At 38.3% G+C, this 22,527-nt stretch overlaps 2 long non-coding RNA genes across 2 annotated transcripts; one reads left to right on the forward strand and one right to left on the reverse strand.

Annotated features, from left to right (window-relative positions):
* Positions 1–4,616: 4,616 nt before the first annotated feature.
* LOC134171707 (uncharacterized) lies at positions 4,617–9,293 on the reverse strand. Its single transcript, XR_009967706.1, has 3 exons — positions 8,978–9,293; positions 7,715–7,791; positions 4,617–5,494 (listed from the first exon to the last, which is right to left on the reverse strand). It is a non-coding gene; the product is annotated as an uncharacterized LOC134171707 (long non-coding RNA).
* A 1,212-nt stretch (positions 9,294–10,505) lies between these two features.
* Positions 10,506–21,104, forward strand: LOC134171708 (uncharacterized). The gene is made up of 3 exons (XR_009967707.1): positions 10,506–10,646; positions 18,408–18,521; positions 20,821–21,104. It is a non-coding gene; the product is annotated as an uncharacterized LOC134171708 (long non-coding RNA).
* Positions 21,105–22,527: the final 1,423 nt, after the last annotated feature.

Below are 22,527 nucleotides of genomic sequence, written 5' to 3' on the forward strand. Positions count from 1 at the left end.
AAAAATAAATATGTTATGTTTGAGGAACTAGTTCGAGTCAGTGCAGTACAATGAGAAGTTTGATATGGCTGCACTTGTCCATCAGTGCCTTAGGAAAGAAATTAAGAAGCCACAATTTAATCCACTTCCTCTTTGCTTTTGGGACTCATTTGGTGCTGCCAATCATACACATAAATCCTACCTCAGTTCTGTAGAGCAAGGAACCGAGAAAGCTGCTTGCATTTTACACTTCATTTCTTCGGAGCAGGCAAATGCATGCTTCTGGAAGGCAAGATCTAACTCATTTAAGTAGACATATAAATTTAAAAGGTCAGGTTCTTGCTTCCTTCTGTATCCCTGTGTAGCTAAATCTATTCCGTAGTTTTTACCTTCACTCTGTGTGTGTGTGCATTCATGTATGTCAAACTTCAACAGCCTGATTAAATTAGAAGCGGCTTTCAAATATATACTTCTGAGGAAGAATGTCAACATAACTAACGATAGGTAGTTTTAGTCTTAAATCAAATTGATTTGCTTGATTGTTTCACTACTCCACCTTTTAGTCTACCATCTCTATAACCAAAATTCCCATGTTGCAAGAGCATACATCCTCTCCACTGATGGCTATGAAGTTCTGAAGTAAATCATTGAATTTACATCTAGGCTAATAGGGATGACAATCATACCAGCAACTGTAATGAAAATTATGTTTTCTGAGTGTGGTTACATGAACTAACTAGTGTTTACATGAACACACCATTGATTTGTGCTAGAGCTACACTTGACAAGATTTTCCTCCTTGGAAGTGATCCAATGAAAAGTTCAACACCTGACAAGTTTTGGGGGGTTGGGAAGGTGGTGTCATCTAGTCCACTGGGTTGTAATCTAAGAAATTATGTACTTCAGTGATGCCCAGGCCCTTTTACAGAGAGAGCCTTGCAAAAAAAAAGCAACAAACAAAACAACCAGACCAAAACTGCATAGCTAATAGCATTATTTCAAGTAATCTGCTTTTGTCAAATATTGTATTTGTCATACAAAGCAACCAGAGAGCTGCACATGGAGGATAGGTGGCTGAAGAAATTTCAGACTGCTTAATCTATTATACTCACTGATGTCCTGCTGAAAATCAGAACTCTGGTAGCTTCAGAGTGAATAAAGTGGGAAGTGAGAGGAATTTTTAAACTGTGTTAATTTACTGTAATATAAAGAAGAAAACATTTAAATAATCGTGTTACATAACTGACATTTTAAATAAACAGCTTCTTGTTAACAGCCTGGAAAGTGTCTTCAAACTGAGCATGACAGTGCTAATGTGAGGATGGAAGAATCACCTCTCATGTATTCTTGTACTGAATGCTGGGAATGGGATACATCTTACCTAACTTTAGGCCTCTGCCTGCTTGGGGTAGACTTCAGCTCCAGACCCAGACATGTAAGCAGGTGTAAGTTCAGTGTCTAAGATGACTAAGTTATTCTCTTTGCTAATCTGGTCAATTTAGTCACTGCAGTACAGACAGCTACTGAGATGGTCAGAAGTGGGTGACTATTTTTGACAGAGCTGAATAGCTTTCTCACTTCTGCTAGCTATATTGGCTAGATGTGACATTCAATTCTGTTCCATAACCTTTGGTGCTTAGTGCCATCTGAGATTCCCCAGATATCCAATATGTCAGCTGAAGGCTCTGTAGAATGGAGCCTATACAAGACCCACACTCTCTTGTCACAGCAGTCGGAGTCCATGCTGGGTACCCTGGGACATATGAGATAACATATATGTTAGGTGACTGAATTACACCCTCATTGATTGCAGTAGAAACTTAAACATCTGGCTCACAAGCAGTCATCTTCCTGTACATATGTAAATGTAGTAACAGTCTGTCTCAGCTTGGATGTTTAATGCTGTTTAAGGTGCCCAAGCAATTTCTAGCTGTGCTCTAGCTCCTACTGCAGAAGTGCCTGGATTCTCTTCAGGGCACCAGGTGTATTCACCAGCATTGCACACATCTGTAATACTCAAGGCAAATAATTACACTAAATACATATGTTTAGCCAGCTGAAGCCTGCCTTCAGCTTCTAATCTAAGGTAGTTGTTAAATTACCTCTCCAAACAACAGAAAGGTACAGAAACTTCCATGGGTCTACTCATCCTTTTTGAATTGTGACTTCTAAAACTGATTTTCTGCTGAGCACAGTGGACAATACTACAACTTGCTGAGAGTAAAAGAAACAATTTTCAGGTAGCAAAGGTGGTGAGAGTGTCCAAGTGTTAGCTTTATTTCACAAATGGATCGTCACTGTTATTGACACCGTCTTTGTTGAAGAGAAATCTAAGTACCCCTGTACAAATAATTTGCTGACCAGAAATAGAACAAGGGAACACAAGCAGTAGTACACATTAGATGTTATTAACATACAGACTGTCAGAAACGGCACCAGAATACATGGCATTTGATTTATGAGTTACGTAGGCTCATCCAGAGAGTCTTTCCTGAGCATAAATTTCCCCAGGAAAAAAAAAAAAAGAGTTTATGACAGAGTGCTCCTTAAGCAGTATCACAGTATTTTGCTTTTCTTATTTAGCTTGTCTCCCATATTTGTGTGAATAAGGAAAACCCTTTATCTCCAAGACCCTTACCTCCAGGTCAAGGGACTACAGTGTATTCGAGCCTTAGCCTTACATAATGAACTGTAAATCCTCAGTCTGTTGTCTAGACCTTTGTTTGCTCTGCTTGCATTTCATTGTGACAGGAGGTATATAAACTTGAAGCCGAATAGCACCATGCACCCAACAGAGCTTATCACAGAAGATTGAGTACAGACCCTTCGGACTAGAACTTCTTTGTATCCTGACTTAGGGCTTAGGCAAAGCAAGTTCAGGTCTTCTCCAAAAAAAAAAAGGCCATGTAAATAAACTTCTTACTGATTTTAGCCAAGTCTGTAACTAAACTTCACTTGCAGTATAATTTTATACATCTCAGGGTGGCTGTTTCCCTGTGAGGCTTCATAATATGGGTACAGAAAAACTCTTGTCAGGCTTCATCGCCGCTGTTTTGTTACAGGAAGCCTGAGTACCTTTGAACACAATTTCACTGCATGTGATAGCCAGACCCAAGGGCTCTTTGAAAAAGAACTTGAACTGTGAAAGAATGTAATATCTCCAAGGTTGCAAAGCTATTGCATTCTGTTATGATACTATTGTTATATTTTGAATCCAACTTCTGTAGTGTTTTGGAAGACCAATCAGACATGACAGGCCAAAACTTCTGTTTACCCAGACATAGGATTCTATGCTACTTCAAGTAAGACTGAGAAAATACTTTGCCTTCTGCTTGCATGTCATGCCTTTCTCAATCCCTTAGCTTATTTTGTGAGGTGACATTTATCCAGATCATACAAATCACCTAATATCTCCTTCTGGTTGGTAGGATTTGAGGTTTTTGACCTATAGAACAGAGCCTTTGTGCATCACTGCAAATTATTGAAGGTGGGATATGTTATATAGCTCTATGGCTTCATTTTAACATGGAAATCTCTGTTTGGACTCAAGTGGACTCGTAATCTCATCTTCCTCAGAAAAAATCCATTATATAACTCCAAATCTGTCAAAATAATACGGTGTAAGTGGAGTCCTTTCCAGCCAACATCTTACTAGAAATTGTATTGTAATTTGACAGTTCAATGATCAATGTTTTATTCAAATTTAGTGAAATAAACCCTAATCACACAGAAAAAGCTTTGACAAATATGGTTAATAAGATCTTTCCAAATATTTTATCAGGGCACATATTGCACAAAGTTAATGCAAAATAGCTATAATGTGCATTAATAAAAAAAATGGATTTTAGAATGAGTTAAAATTATTCAGTTAAATTATTTTATATTTTTGACAATCTGATTTTTGTCAACTTTTTAAAATGAATGTAACATTTATAGCTGTAAATGAAAAAATTATCATCAGAACACATTAAAAAAAGAGGAATTATTATGCTTAACACGTATGACTCATTGAAGTGTGGTGAGCAGGAGGTTCTGTGTAGTAACCTGAATTGTACTGAAGACAACATACATTTTTCAGTCTTTTCTGTCTCTCTCTTCAAAGACTGATGAACCAAACTTCCATGCAGTACAGATGAATAGAATTTTGACTATTTTTCTGAACCAACCTTATATAATTATTAAAGATGTACAAGCTGTTTTAGAAACAGTAGGATGGAAACTGGCTAGAGGAACATAAGCTGAGGAACATAAGCCAAAGAACAAAACTGAAACAAGTCTGGCTGCTTTTATGAAAATGATTGCATATTGTAATCAGCATAACTTTTATAGTAGGAACATCTCCCACATGTCAGCCAACACAGCCTACATAAATCCTTTCTGTAGTTTTTGGGCTCGGGTCCATACAAGTCAGTCAAATCACATTATTGCATGCAGATGCTGAAAACACTGCTGATCTCAGTGCTCCGCAGTCTCATTCTTCATCCTGCTTATCCTGACTGAGAGTGTAAGCATAAAAAGGCTTCAAGAGAATCAAACTCCAGAAATACGAATTCCTGCTATAATGAGTAATTGGACCCCTGTCTGACCTCATGGACAGAAAAAGATGATAATATAACACTTAATACTAAGAAAAAATAAATTAAAGGATAACAGTCATTTCTACAGAGTTCACAAAGAAGAAATGAACAGAGCATGAAGTTAATTAACCCCTGAAAAACTTATCCCCAAACCAGAACAAATATAAATTTATTCTTATTGCCCAATCACACTCTTAACTCCATAAAATTACTTCAGATTTTCCCTTCATCTCACTTTCCCTACAGATCCATCTTTCCTCCTCAAGAGGAGGAAACTGTAATATGAATTCTGGAGGCCTGAAAAATTTCACATATGTTTTGTTCCACTGTACAATGTGCAAATATATTTTGTTATGTTACTCTTTGCAATGTGTTCATCAATAATAGCAAGCATGGCAAATTTATGCTGTATTTGTTGTTAGATGTTATTTTATTTTAAAAGTTTGAGCTAGCTAAGCAAGAGGAAGAACAATCCTATCCAACATTGGCAGGTATTGGCTTACTCACCTGAACTTGTTACAGAAAATGTACTGTGATTTCTGTGGATCTGTTTGAAAAAAAACTGTATTTCCTGCAAACAACACAACCTAGAAAACTCACTACACAAAGGAATCATAGTTCCTTCTTGACACTCTTGGATTCAGAGCTTTGCCCACAACTTCTCCCTGTAATATGTTGCAGTGCAGATAGGCAGGTCTTAGTCACCCAGAGTGATTTCATTGCACGAATGAAGAAAAGGTCAAATCAAATGAAAGTTTGGTAGGATTGGGAAGGAGATGGGTAAACAAAGAAACAGAATGAGTTAGGCCTTATTAAAAAACAGTTGCTGTGACGTGTCTTATCTTTAGGACTCTGGGACACTGCTCTAGTTCCCTACAGTAACCTGCAGCTCTATACACAAGAATAGTACCCCCATTCCCAAAGATTACCTGCAAAAGCTAAAAAAATGAGAAGTCTCTGAGATACATCATTCACATCACATAGAAGTCTGTGTGTGTGTATAAAAGAAGAAAGAATCTAAAGACAAATCATGAAACATCCATTTGAAGCATCCTTTCACTGGATGTAACCACTGGAATAACTAGTCATCTCAAGACAACAGTTAGACAAAAATAGAAATAAGAGGCTAATGGAAGGAGATTTCTGAAAGAAAATTGTCTGAAGGGTAAACTAACATCCTAGAGGAAAAGGGTGACAGGAAATTGACAAAGTTATAAGGATAATCTACAACTGAAAGAGAGATCATAATTCTTTCAATCTCCCTCAACTTCCTGATTTTGATTGTGGCCTCAGGGCACTACTACAACATACACAGCGAATAATAAACAATGTGATAGGTCCTAGAGGCATTCTCTATTTCAGTGGAGTTCTTGACCTATGAACATCCTGGAAATAGTTTTTTTTGGCACTGTCATAAATAAATTGGGCCATTTGTTGCTTGAGGGGGCCCTCCTGGAAAGATTTTTCAGAACATAAAATAGTCCATGGCTGCTGACTAACATTGGACATGTCCTTTTGCATGCAATGAAAAGATGGCAAAGAAGCTGAATGAACTGAAAAAAAGAAATAGAGTAAATAAAAAAAAACAAAAAAAATGCATATTTATATCTTCACTCATTTTAAGTTTAGAGCCTGCTACATTTGTAATATAGGAGTTAGGAATTGGTCAGGTCTGCAAAAATGTTGCCTTCCTAAAAATAAAATAAACAAATTCATAATCTCCCTAAAACTCAAGTGTATACATAAATTGAAATTCCACAATATTTTATTTTATAAATATTACAATACAGATTTTTTACTAGAAAGGAAGGGAGCTTTCTCATTAGAGAGCCCCTCTAGAATCAGAAGTGCCAGGACTATAGAATATAAGATCACAAAGGTGTTTGAACGTTTTGCACCACACTAAGTTCTGATGTTGGATTCCTAAAAAAGCAAACAGAAAGCAGCTTCACACGTCAGTGCCTCATAATTGGTGACCAATGCCATGTAATTGTTTTTTAACCTACAGATTCCTTCAGGTACTAGAAAGTCTTAGTTCCCTGATGCATAATGGACCAAAGTAAACAGGAGAAACAGCAATTGTAATCAGCAGTTGTATCTCTTTCCTGACTGTGCTTTTGCAGAATGGGAGAGCAATAAAACCAAATCTTTCAAGCTGGAGAGACAAAATAGTTTCCTGTATCTGAACTAGTCATCCAGTAGAGAAGAGGTGAGCATTGCCCCAGAAACATCTGTATTTTAAAGCAGTTAATGTAGTTCAAGTGGAAAGCATCCTGTGAGAATTCTTCTGATTTAGAGAATTAGATATCCTTGCCCAGTATCTCATATGACTTTCACCTGTGTATGCCCTACTTCACCAAAAAATGCCACACTGGTTACCAAAATAACCAATGTAGGCTGCATCAAAGCTGGAGATCCAAAAGCCCCCAAAATCTCAGATGTCTGCTAGTCCACCTGAGCATTTATTAAAAAAACACAAAATCCAAGGTCTTCTGTGTTTGATGTGATAGGATTTTCAGTCAACCAAGTGAAAAATTCAGGACCTTGTACAGAAGAAAGTAAGCTTCTCTACATGTTTTTTAATGGAAAGTTGAGTCAAAATGAAAATTCACTGATATTTACTTGTACTGTGGGAACATGACAATTTCAGTGCATTTCTGACAGATAGTTTAAATCCACTTCAAGATATAAATATGATTATGTACACCAGTCTATCCAAATGGTGTCTGTTTCCCTTTTAAACCTTGTGAGATTTCCAAACACTGGAGGCTTTCACCTACATAGTAATATTATTTTTTTCCATGACTAGGAATCCAACTTGCTACTCACTTCCAAAAGTGAAAGTTTATGTTTCCTTGCTTGACTGAGACGTACTGCTTTTCTATTTACATCTTTCTGTAGGTGGGTCTGGCCTTTTTATCTAATCTGGCTACCCCAAGAGCTCAAAAATCACCAGTCAACACTCGCAATACAGCAAAGCACCCAAATACAAGGTAAAATTACATAATATGGCGATTCTGTTGGAAACCTAGTAGTAAGAACATGCTGCTCGTAGAACTGATAAAGCTGTTCAGAAACATCCGTTCAAAACTTCTCTTGAAACTCTTAGATTCAGTAAAATTGGAATATTTGCAATGTAGTTCAGCTTCAACAAATACCTGCCAAGTCTCTCGCTCAGCCCTGCAGCAGTTTAGTTCAGGGTCAGAAATCCCAGAGTTGCCATTGTATGTGCCAGCTGGGATGGAAGAGATATAAATAAAACATGGGGGGAGGTGCAGGGGGTAAGAGTGAGGGAAAGTCGTCTTTCTTTTCCTGTGCATCCCTTATCACCCTGCATGGGTGATCATACGGCCACAGCAACCTTGCTGTGCCACATATCTAGGACTATATAACCGTTTGTGTTCTTTATAGTAGTAGGGCAGATTGCAAATATGAAATTGCATTCCTCATGTAATTAGGAAAGTTAGTATACAGTGCAAGTTGAGTGTGAATGCTACACCTGTACACAGGCTGGGGGTACTCAAGCTGTAATCAACCTACCACTGGTAGCAGTGAGTTTAGACAATATTTGGTGGCTAGATAAGGACCCAGAATCCCTGGCAGGCCTGTTCTTCGCAATCAAAATGTTTACCATTATGGGAATTTACTAAACTGTAATTGTTTTTCCTGCAGTTTCCCATGCCAGGTACATGCTCAGAGCTGATTCATTTTGATGTTTCTGCAGAAATGGTTTGGCCGTTTCTGAGAATGATAGCAGAGGAGGGTACACATATTGGCTGTTCTGAAAGCCTTTTGCATCTTTTACACTGGGAAGTCCAGGTAGCTGAAATGCACCTTTACTTGACATGAAATACACAAAATAGAGAGAGAAGAGAGAAATGGGAGGAAAAGAACAATAAAATGAAAACATTTAAAAAAATCTGCTTCCATCATAGCCATTTCTTTCTGTGTATGCTGTTCAGGAGAATAACTTCCAAGAATCTCTGGCAGAAATTTACCAGACATTACTCTGAATACTGTATTTCAAGAGGAAAAGAAATTGAGCCTACAAACTGCACCTGGTATTCATGAAGTTGTTTCATCCCATTGTCTTCAGGTAACAGGAGTAAATTTGTCTGACATCTTCCAGTTAGTAATAGTGCCCTGATTTCATATGCCATTGGCATATTAGCTCATTACTTAATTGGTTAATAAACAGGTATATTCAATAATCATGGGGGACTGTGCCAAACTGCCAGTCTTTTTCTACAAACATATGCTGGCAATTAACAATGATGATTTACAAGGATCTATTACAAGCAGTTTTAGGTTGCTATGAATTTGTACAGGGTGAGAAAACACATTCAGGTTTTCAAGGTATTCTACGTCTAAGAAAGAAGAAAAGCAAAACAGCTGGCATAGCACAGGTACTTTCCCTTGACCGAATGGAGAGGGCAATGAAGAAAACAAGCAAACACAAGGAGATCTGTCCAGCTTTGCAAGATATCGAGCCATAGGGATTCTCTGATAACACTGCTAAAAGACTGCATTAGCACAGCCAGAAAATACAAGCAGATAATCAAATGACAGTGAAAATGGTAGGGTGGGTAAATCTGGTTCAACAGGGAGTCTTTATTCAAAGGGGCTGATACTGCAGTGTCGTGACGCAGTTCGGCAGGCTGCAGTGAGGCCGGCATGTGGTTCCATGAGAACAATAGCTATTGACTACAGATGGGCACTTCCTCTCCAAAAACACTCCTCGCATCGCTGGCGGGAGGGATACGCAGACATACGCTCCAATCTCCATGGCAACCACTTGCTTCAGTGTGACATCAAGCCCAGATCAAAACTCCATAGGCGTCAGATAGTACATGCTGTTTCTTTCCTTGAATTAATAATATTGATTTAAAAGGCAGGTTCCATTAACTGTTTCTTCCCTATGCTGGGGATAATTACTGTCTGTCATGCCTGTATCATTCTGGTGACTTGAAAACAGGAAGCGCAGCATCGAGTTAAATAATTCATGCTGTGCTGCTGCTCACTCTGTTAGAAGCAGAGTTATTGCTAACTGGGCACGGTAATTTCAGCACAGGGGTGATAGGATTACAAAATGTCTAATTGCTCTCTCGTGATAAGATTACTTTTCTGAAAATGCTTTAATTCTTCCAAGCAGAGGCAGACAATAGAGACAAGTGACCAAACAATAACAGCTTGCATGTGTACTGCTGAGATTTTCCTTCTGAAAACAGTGAAAGCTGCAATTGAGGCTTCACTCCTCTTTATCCCTCCTCTTCCCCTCTCAAAGCAAGCAGTGTGAAGAACTCTTTTCAAAAGCAAACACTCAATCATGAGAGACTGGTGGTGAGGGAGTTCCTTATACTACTCTTTAGGAGCAGCCCCTCAGTCAATTATATGATGTTAGTAGGCTCTGTGGGGCTTCCCAGTTAAATCTTCCAAAGCTGCAATGTTGGTAGTCATGATTCAGTGTCTCAGGGTGGGCTTGCTTGTAAAATTGGAGGAAAAAGGAACAGAAATCTCCAGGTTTCTGTGGTGCATGTGGAGTGCCTGAAGGAAAAAAGCCTGAACAAACCAGGACAGTGCCACTTTTTAGTGAGGGCTGGGAAGCAGGGATTTTTTACTATCTAGGCAGCAATATTTTTGGCATCTGAACAAGCTTTTCTGTTCACAAAGGGAAAGCTACAGCTTTGGGGATATATTAGGAAACTGGATATGTGATAGCATTCAAGAATGTCAAAATGGGACTGAGTCACCTGGACAGTAGGTCATCTATTGCCTGAGCAAATGTTCTTACTCACTATGAGAAGTGTTGATTAGCTGGCTTATTTGGAAATCTTGAAGCAGAACAGATTTCATGAAGGAACTGGAAGACCCTCTAATTCTGAACTCATAATGGTGAAAAATGTGTACACCTGATGAACCTCCACACCAGACTAAAAGGTGCCTACAGAAGTCAGGTTTTTACAGGATTAAGCAGTTAAAAAAGGCAAGAACAGATGTACCACTTCAGACCAAGAAGTCGCCTAATCCAGTAAACTGTTCTCAGTACCCATAAGCCTATGCCAGGAGAATGGAAGAAGAGGGCAAGAAGAGGTAGCTGAGTGCAAGAATAGGCAAGAAACAGCATTTCCCCCAGTTTTTTTCCCATGTCTGTCTGCTTTCTGTACACGGATCTGTCAAACTTAACACACTTTATTTAGAAATCTCTTCTTTTTGTACTACTTCTCCTGAAAGCAAATGCACGTTTTCATTTGCAGCATCCTTTGGAAAGAAGTTGAATAGATCTAATATTTATTTTTAAAGAAAGCTGTTTTCCTTGTTTTGTTTTGAAACTGGCACCTACTAAATTTATTCAAGAGCCTCTGGCTTCTGAACAGGCAGTGAAGTCTCAATGTCTGCGACACCCTTATATGTAACTCAAACTGGAGTGGGAGAAAGCAGTCTGGATTGCTGCCTGAGTTTTGGTGGATATTTGAGCCAATGTGTCTGCAAGTAGGAGAAGTTTAGATGGATAGGATCAGTTTGTATCTTCCAGTACGTTGAGCAATAGGATTAGTCAGAAAAGTTCCTTTATCACAGATGTTAGTGATCAGCCTTCACCATGGAATTTGTCATGGTGAATATCACCATGACATTCTTTCAGATATCCTCAAGCTATTGTGTAATGCAGGGAGTTAGGCATTTTTGTAAGAGTCTGTAAGAACAAAACCTAGCACATGGGACATCAGTCAAAAAGACTAAGAATACAAGAAATTACAATGTATTCCTTTCACTCTTTTTTTCGCCCTATGAGAGTATTGCAAAGCTGGACAACTGAATCTAATGATGTCTATATTCAAAAAATGTTTTAATTAAAGGATTGACCTACAAAGTGTGATGCTAACATGACTGGCATAGTGGGGACTTTTTGTTTCTGTAAAAAGCAAAGATCCAAAACTGGTCAACCTTAACAGTGGAGAGGCATGACCATTTAAAGAATCAGGTTGTGCTGAAACACTGGATGCCAGGTCTGTATTAAAGGGATTCCAGGTAGCATGCAACGTAAGACTTCAGTCTGTGTTTCACGTGCAGCGTGGACTCACTGCACATGTGATGTATATCACCTGTGGTGGTGATTCCCCCCAGCCACATGTAGCATGAGAAAAACAGTTCTGAGGGGTTTGGCATCACACCTACTACACACTGGCAGCTGCGAGCCATGGCCATCTTTCAAACTCAGGATTAGGGTCTGGGCACTGTGAGGGGCTGTTGTTTTCTTCATAACTCAGAGCAATTGACATTTCTAAAAATGGATTGTTGAAATGTGCTAGTCATAACATTCTGTTCTCTTCTCCCCAACTTCATGAAGCACATGCTTAGTTCAGCCACTCTGCCTAAATGACTTTTACTGTGGAAATCTCAGTGTCTTTCCCTCAGCTTTCTGTAAGTAGTACTGACCGAGTCCAAGTGGCTTTGGAATTAAAAATCAGAATCACCATAACCAAATTCAAGGAAAGGAAAAAGATATTGAATATTGTTTTCTCTTTTATGTGCACACTTACACATGTACGTGTGTGTATATATATATATTATGTATATATATATATTTGGAAGTTGAACTCTGTGATCCTTATAGGCTCTTCAAACTGAAGATATTATATGATCTATGATATATATATATAGACATACACAATTAATAAGAATTCTTTCATTTCTAGTTTTCTATTCTTTAACACCCTATACCCTCTGTATGCAGTATCACTATACTGTACGTACAGGACAGACCCCAGGCCTATTGTAATGTGCACTATGCAAACTTGAGAAAAGAAAATCATCTATCAAGAGAACAGATGAAATATAAAAATGCAGATGAAAATGGTGACAATGAGAAAATATTTATAACTTTTAAAGATGGTTTAAAGATTGATGCACTAGCTAACAACCAGAAACACAAGAGAGCTTAGCACTTTAATACGAGTGAGCTATCTAAAGGTTGCAATGCAATATGAAAAAGAATGAAGCTGCTCACTTGAAAATACATGCATGGGGACAACAGTGAGGGAGGTGATGCTAAGGCTAGAGGTGAAATTTGTATACCTGCTTTCTTGTGAAATTTATATCATTAGAATAAACTGGTCCAAATGTTATCCTAAGATGCATCCAGTATTAGAATTCACAAAAAGAGCTAACTTTTTTCCCTGCACAGGGTAGCATAACTCAGGAGCTGACTGCACTGTCAGTCATCAGACAACAGTGTTGTAGGCAAAACAGTTATAGGCATGTGAGTAGGACAGGTTTTGTAAGAAGTAGTAGTATCTTTTATCTGGTCACCTGACATAACAGGAAGCAATGGACAAGCTTCTGAGGATAAGTCTTTCAGAGCAGGAAAACTGCCTCTATTGCCTTTATTTATGTGGAGTAGATTTCCTTTTATAAGATTTTTATGGCATTTACAATTGCAGCCAATTAACTTATGAAATATTGTTTAAATAATGCTGACAAATAACAATATTAGCATAATAATATTATCATTGCCTAAAGTTATGTGATCTGCAGTAAAATACCCAGCAAGTGGAAACATATAGGAGAGTGGCTGAACCTCAGTAGGATTATACAGACAAAAAAGACATGGAGATAAGATCCTGAAACAAAAGACATTGGATATGCCTTCAAATTTGGACTGCTTTCTGCTCAGGTGTGTCAAGATTGATATAAAAATTATGTTTCAATTCTCTGCAATATGGAGTCTGACTACAGCTAGAAGAAAATATCCTCGCAACAGTTTACTTTTAATATGTTTTTGACACTGATTTTCTGAGGCATATACAGTTTAACTTCTTGTGCATTTTTTTTTGTCAGACCACACTTGCTACATTTTGCATTGTTGATTAATTTTCAGCAAATTGGAAAGAGAAGTTGAACTCTCAAAGATAATAAAATTCCTGCAAGTTTCATGAGGAATATTATCTGGTTGAAGGAGAATGCCAGGAAGGGAAAGAAAGGCAGAATACATCTGTTATACGTCTTGTTTTGGCAGCAGAATGCATGCACCTACTGGCCAGTCAGCCAAGCATACTGACTGGCAAACAGAAACGTGCACAGCTTTGGGTAGTCACAGCTAATGACTAATTTCATCTGCTATGTGGTTCATGGAACAACCCACTCTTATAGCTTTAACTACAGAATTGTTGTTATACAAAAAAAATGGGGAAAATTGTCAGTAAAGAAATGTTGAAGACATATGTTATTCTCCACTGTCTGTCTGATTCGGCTTCGTGTTACAAATAGCCTTCCAAATACATGAGAGCTCCTGAAGGCAGTTTTATGTAGCATGATATCCTACAAAACACAGTGCCAAAATGCCACAATTTCAATATTCATGATTTTTATTAAGTTATAAACTAAGGCTCGGCATCACTGGAGAGTAAAATCTATAATCATGCTGTGCCTTTACGTTCTCACTTAGGAACACTGTACAGTTCTCAGAGTGAGGTTTCAAATGAAGTAACTGAGAGTACAGTTGCCTGATGGTGGAAGCTGATCTGAAATCTGTGTTCAACCCTCATGGTGCTCCTGCCCCACCCCCAACCCCCATGATTGCACTGTACCACCACAAGGACTGATCTGCTAAAAATCAAATATTTTCCGGGGGTTTGCCTTTTAATAGGATGAAGTCCATAATCTGGATGACCACAGTGAAGAATTTGGAAGTTCTCATTCTGGGGCAAAGGAAGAGTAGGACTTTGTTCCTTTCAGTGGCAACCCAGCCTTAGCGGACAAAACTATGGCTCTGAGATAATTCATAAAACCAATGTTTGCTCTGTTTGGCCTTAGCACTTTGCTGAAGAAACACCTTGCAAAGACAGGACTGCAGAAAAGGTGCTAAGAAAATACATCTCCCTGATTTGCAATCAGCCTAGAATCTGCATCATATTCCCTGTACTCTGAAGGGGCTGAAATGGTCCCTGATCTCTGAAGGGGCATTCAGCCAGGCAGAGCATTTTATTAGTATGTAAGAAAGAGGCTTATATGAGAATGGTGATCCTTCCCTAGACAAAAAAAAAAAAAAAAAAAAGAGTGAATACAGATTCACAAATACCTCCCCTACAGCAGACAGGTGCATTGATTTTGTATCTATTTTTTGTTATGGACCACAATCTGGACCAAATACTTCCTTAAAATGAGCCAGAAAGTGTGCTGAGCTTTGACACAACGTAAAAAAAAAAAACTGTTAATCCCCAAATTTTAGCATTCACCTGGCCATATTGACTATTCTCTTACAACTTAGTATTTAGTGTTGCATATATGAATTCTAACATTGCAATAATAAATCCTGGCACTATAAATGAACTGACTCCCAAATCCTGACTTCTTAAAAGCACAATTCTATTCAACATATTCTTAACAATATGTTGTCCTTGGAAGCCTATTTTAAAGCTTTTCTTTCAGTACAGGTTTTCTTCATTCAATGTTTTGTTACAGGAATGTAAGCTCCTAATGACAGTGGCAGCAAGGGCAGAGAAAGGGGTTTTTGCACAGGTTTTTTGTTTGTTTATTTGGGTTTTGTGCATATAAACATCATTGAATGCCAGCAATTTCATCTGAAGGACAAGAAGAGGTCTTCAGCTCCTCACACAAAGTGCTAGAAAATTGTTGTACTTATAGTATGTGCCTGTCTGCCCACTCATCCCTTACTTTTTCTGTCTTTAATCAGACCTTGTTACTGAATAATGGTTTTCTCTGCTGCAGAAATAATAAAAAAAAAAAGCCAAAACAAACAAAGAAACCCTACTGTAAATTATTAGTACTCTGGGACCCTCAGGTAATATAATTTTCCTTAAAGTCATATTACATCCCATTCCTCAAACAATGCAGGGAATAAGACAGGAAAAGCCCCACGTTTTTAGAAGAAATCCCTTTTAGGTGTCACAGTTGCGTGAGCATGGCCAGGATGTGTATGCCATGGAGGTCCCGCATGGACATGGTCAACACACCTCCAGCTGGGAGCTTCCAGTAAAACCCCAGGGAAATGCCGCATTCATGTTAAGCAGGCAGGCAGTCCCTGGAGATTGCCTTTCCAGCTCAGATTTCTCCTTAACAAGAAGGGGGAGGGAAGGAAGGGTTCTGAATTATAAAGCAGAATGGGAAGCCCCTGAAGTGACAAAATGCTGAATTATTCATTGCGCAGTTTCTAGTTGTTCTTGAAGATAGCAGTACCATTTGTAGCTAAATCAGCTCAACGTTGCTGTTTTCCCTTTCTTTCCCTCCTTCCTTACTACTAGAGAAAGCAGGTAAAAAGAAAGACGTCCCTGAAATGCTCATGCCAGTCCTGCTGCAGCTCTTGCAGGGCAGTGAGCCAGAACTGAAAACCAAATGCACGCTAAAAACTAAGTGTTGCCAGTTACTTATAGGCATACATTATAATCTCAATTCCAGTATTTAATAGAGTTTCTCATCAAAGGTCACTGCAATTGCTGCTCTAGATCAGACCAGTCTAACTTGGTGTTCTATTTTTCACAGTTTGTAGCTAGTAGTAAATGCTTCAACAGCAGCAAGAAGCCTGTGCTGGACAATTACGGACTAAACTGTCTGTAAGGAAAATATTTTCCTGTCCTTCATGAGCTAGTGGCTGGACAAGGCTTGTATGTGTAGCAATATACATAGCATTAAAAGAAGAGAATTGCAATTACACATGACATTATCCCAATTAACCTGCAGTTCCACTTTGAATAGGACTGAAGACTTGGTCATAGTGACATCAAGCAATAACAGTTCATTCCATAAATTAAGTCTGCAGTTCCTGCTTGAGGAAAAATTACATTTTAAATGTGTCTTTTTGTTTCTCTGTTTTTGTTTTGGTTTTGTTTTTTTTTTTTTCTTATGTCCTATATCAGTAGAAGAGCTAATTAGGGAAGGCCACTTGACAATGTATTTGTGTAATAATTTGTAACGATATTGTGTGCCATTATTACACATTCTTTTATCATTTTGCATCTTGAAAACATGGTTTTTAAAATCTATATTAACTATTCCCAATCTTTGAATCCCACATTTCTGTTTTCTTTCCAAATAATTTCTGTCATCTGGCTCTGAATTCCGTCTGATTTTACTGTAGGCTTTTGAGATGGGAAGATTAGGACTCATTGATTCATGTAATGGCATTATACATGCTAACATGTTTTTTCCTTTTTGACCACCAGTGCAGAATGAGCAAAGGTCAATTAATATGACACCACTGCTTATCCTTCCGATCAATATTGCCTCATTGTTTCCTTGTTCCCCCACATCTGCCTGTCTGTTGTTATACTCAGACTGCAAGGTCTTTCAGGCTGGAGACTTTTTTCTTTATCTGTGTAATGCATGAGCACAGTAGATACCCAATCAGTGTCTGGAGATTCTGCTGCAATACTGATAATTAATATATAAATGACAAATAATAAAGGGTTCATATTGGGGCCCCAGTTTTATATTTTTTAAATTTTATTTTTCTCAGAGTGACTTCAGCTCATTTGGAATCCAGTAATATGTATAAATCAAATTATTTACTGGAATATGCATTACTTAGCATTTATCTTTATGGAATTTCATTTGCCATCAAGCTGCACATCCAACTCGTTAGATTCCCTGAATCTATTAAATACAAAGTCTCAGATAGATCTTCTGTCCTGGGAAGTGTCTTTGCTACAGATAGCTAGAAGCTAGGAGGATGTACTGGGAGAAATACTAGCATTTGCCTTTCTTCTTAGAATGCTTTTCCCCTATATTAGGGAATTAGAAATAAGGTACTGGCCCAAGCTGATTTATGAACTGACCCAGTATAGCTATTCTAATGTTTTTGGGTCCTTCTGAATTTTCCTGTGTTTGTTAATCTTAGTAGCTCTGTTTTACAGATTTTACCACCTCATTGCTCCTTCCTTTTATATGAAAATTTTTAACCCTATGTAAAAGAAATTAAAGGTCAGGCAGCCTTCTAGTTTTTTCTATCTGTTACCTACTTTTTAATCTATGATAGTAATTTTCCTGCAAACCAGTCATTATTTAGCTTCCTTAAGTTCTTCCTATGTGGGATTTAGCAAACACTTTGAAAATCAGATAAAATGTTTCTTTTTTTTTTTCCTACTATTTTGTTTACATACACTGGGAACTCTTTCGCACCAAAACCCCATTGTATTCACATGTGAAGTCAAGCTTGTTTTTATCTTCCTCACACCAGGAAGTTTTATAAATTATATTCTAATTGCTGTTTCAATTAATGTACCTGTAATTTAAAGAAATCTTGTCAGTATTCAGTGTTCAAGATCTTTCGCAAAGAAATTTTAGGTAGATGGAATTCAGACTTACAAAAGACTTTAATTAGAAGTTGCAAACCTCTGTAACACACTCAGCACCTTCACTCACAATCTCCAGAATTCAGACACACACAGAGTCACATGCTCAGGAGCTGCTACTCATCTGTCTATTAATTTTTCTGAGTGCTTTTGCTTCTGACAGTAGCTGAACTGTATTATTTTTCCAGGGGCAATCCTCTGCAAGGATAGAAATCATTTGTCTTCCCTGTAATGTTCTTTTTGATTATTTCTCCCTGATGTTCATGCAAACCAACCAGTTAAATCCCTAGAAGCTCTCTTGTTTGCAGTTTATTTAGCTATTTTCTATTCAAAATTCATCTTACTACTCTGACTTTTCATCTTTTGTTTTATGCATGACATTACTTGAGTTCCATAGTCTGAAAGACATCTGTTTGACTGGTCATCTTGAGAGCCTTGCTGTACCCATGCTACCTTCCCTTCCAAAGCACAGGTGCCTAAACTTTTGACTGCTTGCCAAGGCTGTACACTGTTTGCCATTTATTATCTGTCATTACTTTGCATTCAGCATGGCCTCAGGATCCCAGAATTGTCTGCTGTCAATGAACAAGAATGGGTTCAACAGTGAAGAGCCATACACAGAGAGTGTACCTCAGAACTACATGCTAATACACAATAACAGGTATCATCTTCATGTCCGTAATGTATTATTCATGAAAAGTCTTTAAAGAAGCAGAATTTTGAAGTGTAACAACTCTCAGCACTGTGACAGATTTAAAGACACAGGGATTTTTTTGCTTTTAACTCCAGCTTTTCTGACAGTGACCATTGATTTCTGCCTGGAAGGGCTGTTCTACTTTACTGGTCCAAAATTTGGGCAGCTTGAAGTGCATCAGTAGGTTTCACTAAATTGACTAGATTCTCTCTAAATTAGCATATTCTGACTCTGCAGGTTGTCCATTAACCAATTCATTAATTAGAAGAAGGTTGAGCACTACCTACTGTTACAAAGCAGAGTTTATTATGAGTGAAGATAATTAAATAGATAAGTATGAAATCACTCAGAGCACCATGAAAATGCTTCCCTAGAGCACTTCCTAGCTTGGGCATCTTAAATTAAAAGAGCAAAGATAATTCTTTCTAACTTCAAAAATATATTTTATTAAAAAAAAAAAGTTTTTATACAGGTTTAGGAAAAGGTGACTTGAAGCACTGCTGACATTAAGATGAAAATATTCTTGAGTACTGAAAATATTCTTCCTCATCTTTTGTTGTGCTGGCCACAGTTCTACTGGCTACATCTACACCAGTAAATTAAATAGGCTGTGGGTCATTCTGTGAACCCGAGGCCAGCTGGCATCACATAGCTCATATCAGTCCACAGAGTTTAGCCATCTTCCCTCCCAAAACAGAGTAGCCAAGTCCAAATGGCCTATTAGGAATGATCTGCTGTCCCTGGTGACTCCGAAACTGTGCCCAGGCACAGCTGGCACAGTCCAAAATTAAGTTAGGAATCATGGTAACAATTAACAGTATAGCTAATCCCAGAGAGCTCTTGAACCCATGCCTGAGTTCTTTAGCTTCCCAGCACAAGCATAGTGATTGTGTTTCCAACAGAACTGAATAAATGATACTTCTGATATATTCAGTCTCTCCAAATAAATAAATATATGCATGAATACATACATACAGTGCTTAATTATTTAGAATACAAATGACCAAAACTCCAAGATGAAATTAACAATTTATCTGGGCCTACATCATCCATCTAGATTACCAGCCTCTCAGAAGTCATTAACTGTAGGTAAAACCCACAGGAGCAGTAACTGCAAAGCATGTATTCATTGAACACAAAAGTATATATTTTCTCCTACTGCTACCTACAATGACAAAGAACCTGATTTCAAACAGCAGTTCAGCTGGAAACACTGTCAGGAAGTTACTGGAATGACAGGTTCACTATCAGAGAAGTAAATTACCAGCCATCAGCTCATTTGCAAAAAGCCGGTGGTTGTGAAAGAGACCAGGGTTGAGGTTTGGTGTACCAAACCCCTAACTTATCAGGCCAGAATTTACATTGTGTGAACTGTCAGTCTTGGTAGGTCACTATTCCACAAAGTGAGCTGACTCATAGAACTCACTTTGTTTTCCATGAAGCTGTAGGAAGGGGTCTTAGAGTAGTCTTCTTCAGACTCATAACATTCACTGAAAGCAAGTGACTATGGATCATTACTTGATGGGAAGTAAGAGAATGAACTAACACCCTGCAGGTTTCTCTCAATTTCATCATGTTTCAACAGCTTTAAGGCAGACTTTCAGACTAAGGAGGAATAAGATACTTGATTACAAATGGAGCTGAGTGGGAAACAGGTTTTCCAGTCTGTAAAACTTTGACATGGTGTCGTGGTTTAAACCCTAGCCAGACAGCTTGTTCACTCACTCCCAGTGAGTGGTGCCGGGCTGAGAGCAATTCTCCCCCCCCCCCCCCCAGGGCTCTCCCCTTCCTCGCCCCCAGAGGAATGGGGAGGATTGAAAGAGTGCAACTCCCATGGGTTGAGACAAGAACAGTCCAGCAACCAATGTACAACACAAATCACCACCGCTACCACCAACTACAATGATAAGAGAAAATAACAAGGGAAGAGAATACAATACCACGGGCCAAGAAACGAGTCCCACCCAGAAGCCCGTGTCCTTCCGGGTAACTCCCAGTTACCCCCCACCCCAGGCATGACGTGCTGTGGTATGGAATACTTCCTTGGCTAGCCTGGGTCAGGGGCCCCATCTCTGCTTCCTCCTGGCTTCCCCTCCTCCCTGGCAGAGCATGAGCCTCACAAAGTCCTTGGTCAGGGTAAACATCACTTAGCAACAACCGAAAACATCAGTATCACTAGCACTGTTCCCAGGCTGGAAGTCAAAACATGAAGGAGAAACATGGCTGCTACTGCTGAACCCAGGACACATGGGTCTTTTGGTTCCAGACTGAATGAAATGCAGAATACCTTACAAAGCCATAGAGAAGAGGAAGCCAAAGTGCAGAAGAGATAATAGCTTGGGCACTGACCCTGCGAGACATCTAACAAGTTGCTATTAATCTGAGAGAAGAAGAATTTCCTCTTGCCTATCATACCTCAGGCATATCTCCTAACCACCAGACTATTTGCTTTCTCACGTTTGGACCAAAAATATGTTCCTTTCCAAAAACTTCTATTTTTCAGGTGTACTGCTGGAAGCAATAAATTTCAAAATTGTGATTGCAAAATTTTATATTACTGAACTGACATTTTCGAACCAGAGACAATCTTGCCTTGCTGGAGTAATGAGTCTGCATTATTTTCGGTTGTTGAAGAATTTCACTGTGCAAAGTGCATTCGCCACATACTTTACCCTGAAACACTGAAAAAATTGATTAGTTATAAATGTCAATGTAATCAATATCTAATTTCTTTAATGTTGTGCAGAATGAAAATAATTAAAATAACAGAAGGAATTGTTGGTTCTCTTTGTGTTCCTCAAGTGATGAACATTAACACAGCCTGTGGAGAAAGACACAACGAAACACCTGTGCTGTACAACTGAATGGCAAACAGCAGGTTAAAATTATTCATGATCTTTCTTATTCAGACTTCTGAAATATCTTCCAGTTCCATATTTTCTTTTTTTTCTAACTCATTTCTACTTCCTTTGCAGTACTATTTCTTAGATTTTTAACAATCTGATCTCTTTTGTTTCTATGGAATATTAATGTTTGATATTCTCTCGGTACTTTGATCTCTCTTTAGTCTTATTTCAGATGATATTCTACTAGAAGAGCCATGTACTCAGACAGGAGATCTCCAAGAAATGACTGGTAATTTCAGAAGTAATACAATCTAATCATTAATGGCCTCTTTTTTTAATTTATTTTTTAAAAATCTATTCATGTTGGATTTTCTGTCCATGAAAAAGAAGGCTTGTCATTCCCTTTGGCTGAGGGAAGGAAGAATCCTAAAACAGTATTCATACAAAATAAACAATAAGAGCTATCTAATGATATCTATCTCAGGACTTTCTAGGGTTTCTTTAAGAGAAAACTCCTTATATACCCTAGAATAAGAAACCAATTAATTTCTAACAGTTATTTAAATATTTAAATATGTCACAATATTTAAATATGTCACAATATTTGTAACATATTTCAGACCATAAATATCGGTTCAAAGAAAAATGTTCATATATTTCTCAATCATTTAGATCATGCAGACCTAGCTATACCTAATTGACTCCCATGATGATAATGAAAATAACAACAAAATATACAAGTCGCTTCATTTGGCAAAGCCTGGAGAAGAGAAGGCTCCGTGGAGACCTCATAGCAGCCTTCCAGTATCTGAAGGGGGCCTACAGGGATGCTGGGGAGGGACTCTTCATTAGGGACTGTAGTGACAGGACAAGGGGTAACAGGTTCAAATTTAAACAAGGGAAGTTTAGACTGGACATAAGGAAGAAATTCTTTACTGTAAGGGTGGTGAGGCACTGGAATGGGTTGCCCAAATAAATTGTGAATGTTCCATTCCTGGTGGTGTTCAAGGCCGGATTGGACAGAACCTTTGGTGACATAGGTTAGCATGAGGTGCCCCTGCTCATGGCAGGGGGGTTGGAACTCAATGATGTTAAGGTTTTTTCCAACCCTAACTATTCTATGATTC

Source organism: Pezoporus occidentalis, unplaced genomic scaffold (genome assembly GCF_034315485.1).
Source record: "Pezoporus occidentalis ecotype Australia unplaced genomic scaffold, CSIRO_AGI_Poc_V1 ctg42, whole genome shotgun sequence".
NCBI classification, from domain to species: Eukaryota; Metazoa; Chordata; class Aves; order Psittaciformes; family Psittacidae; genus Pezoporus; species Pezoporus occidentalis.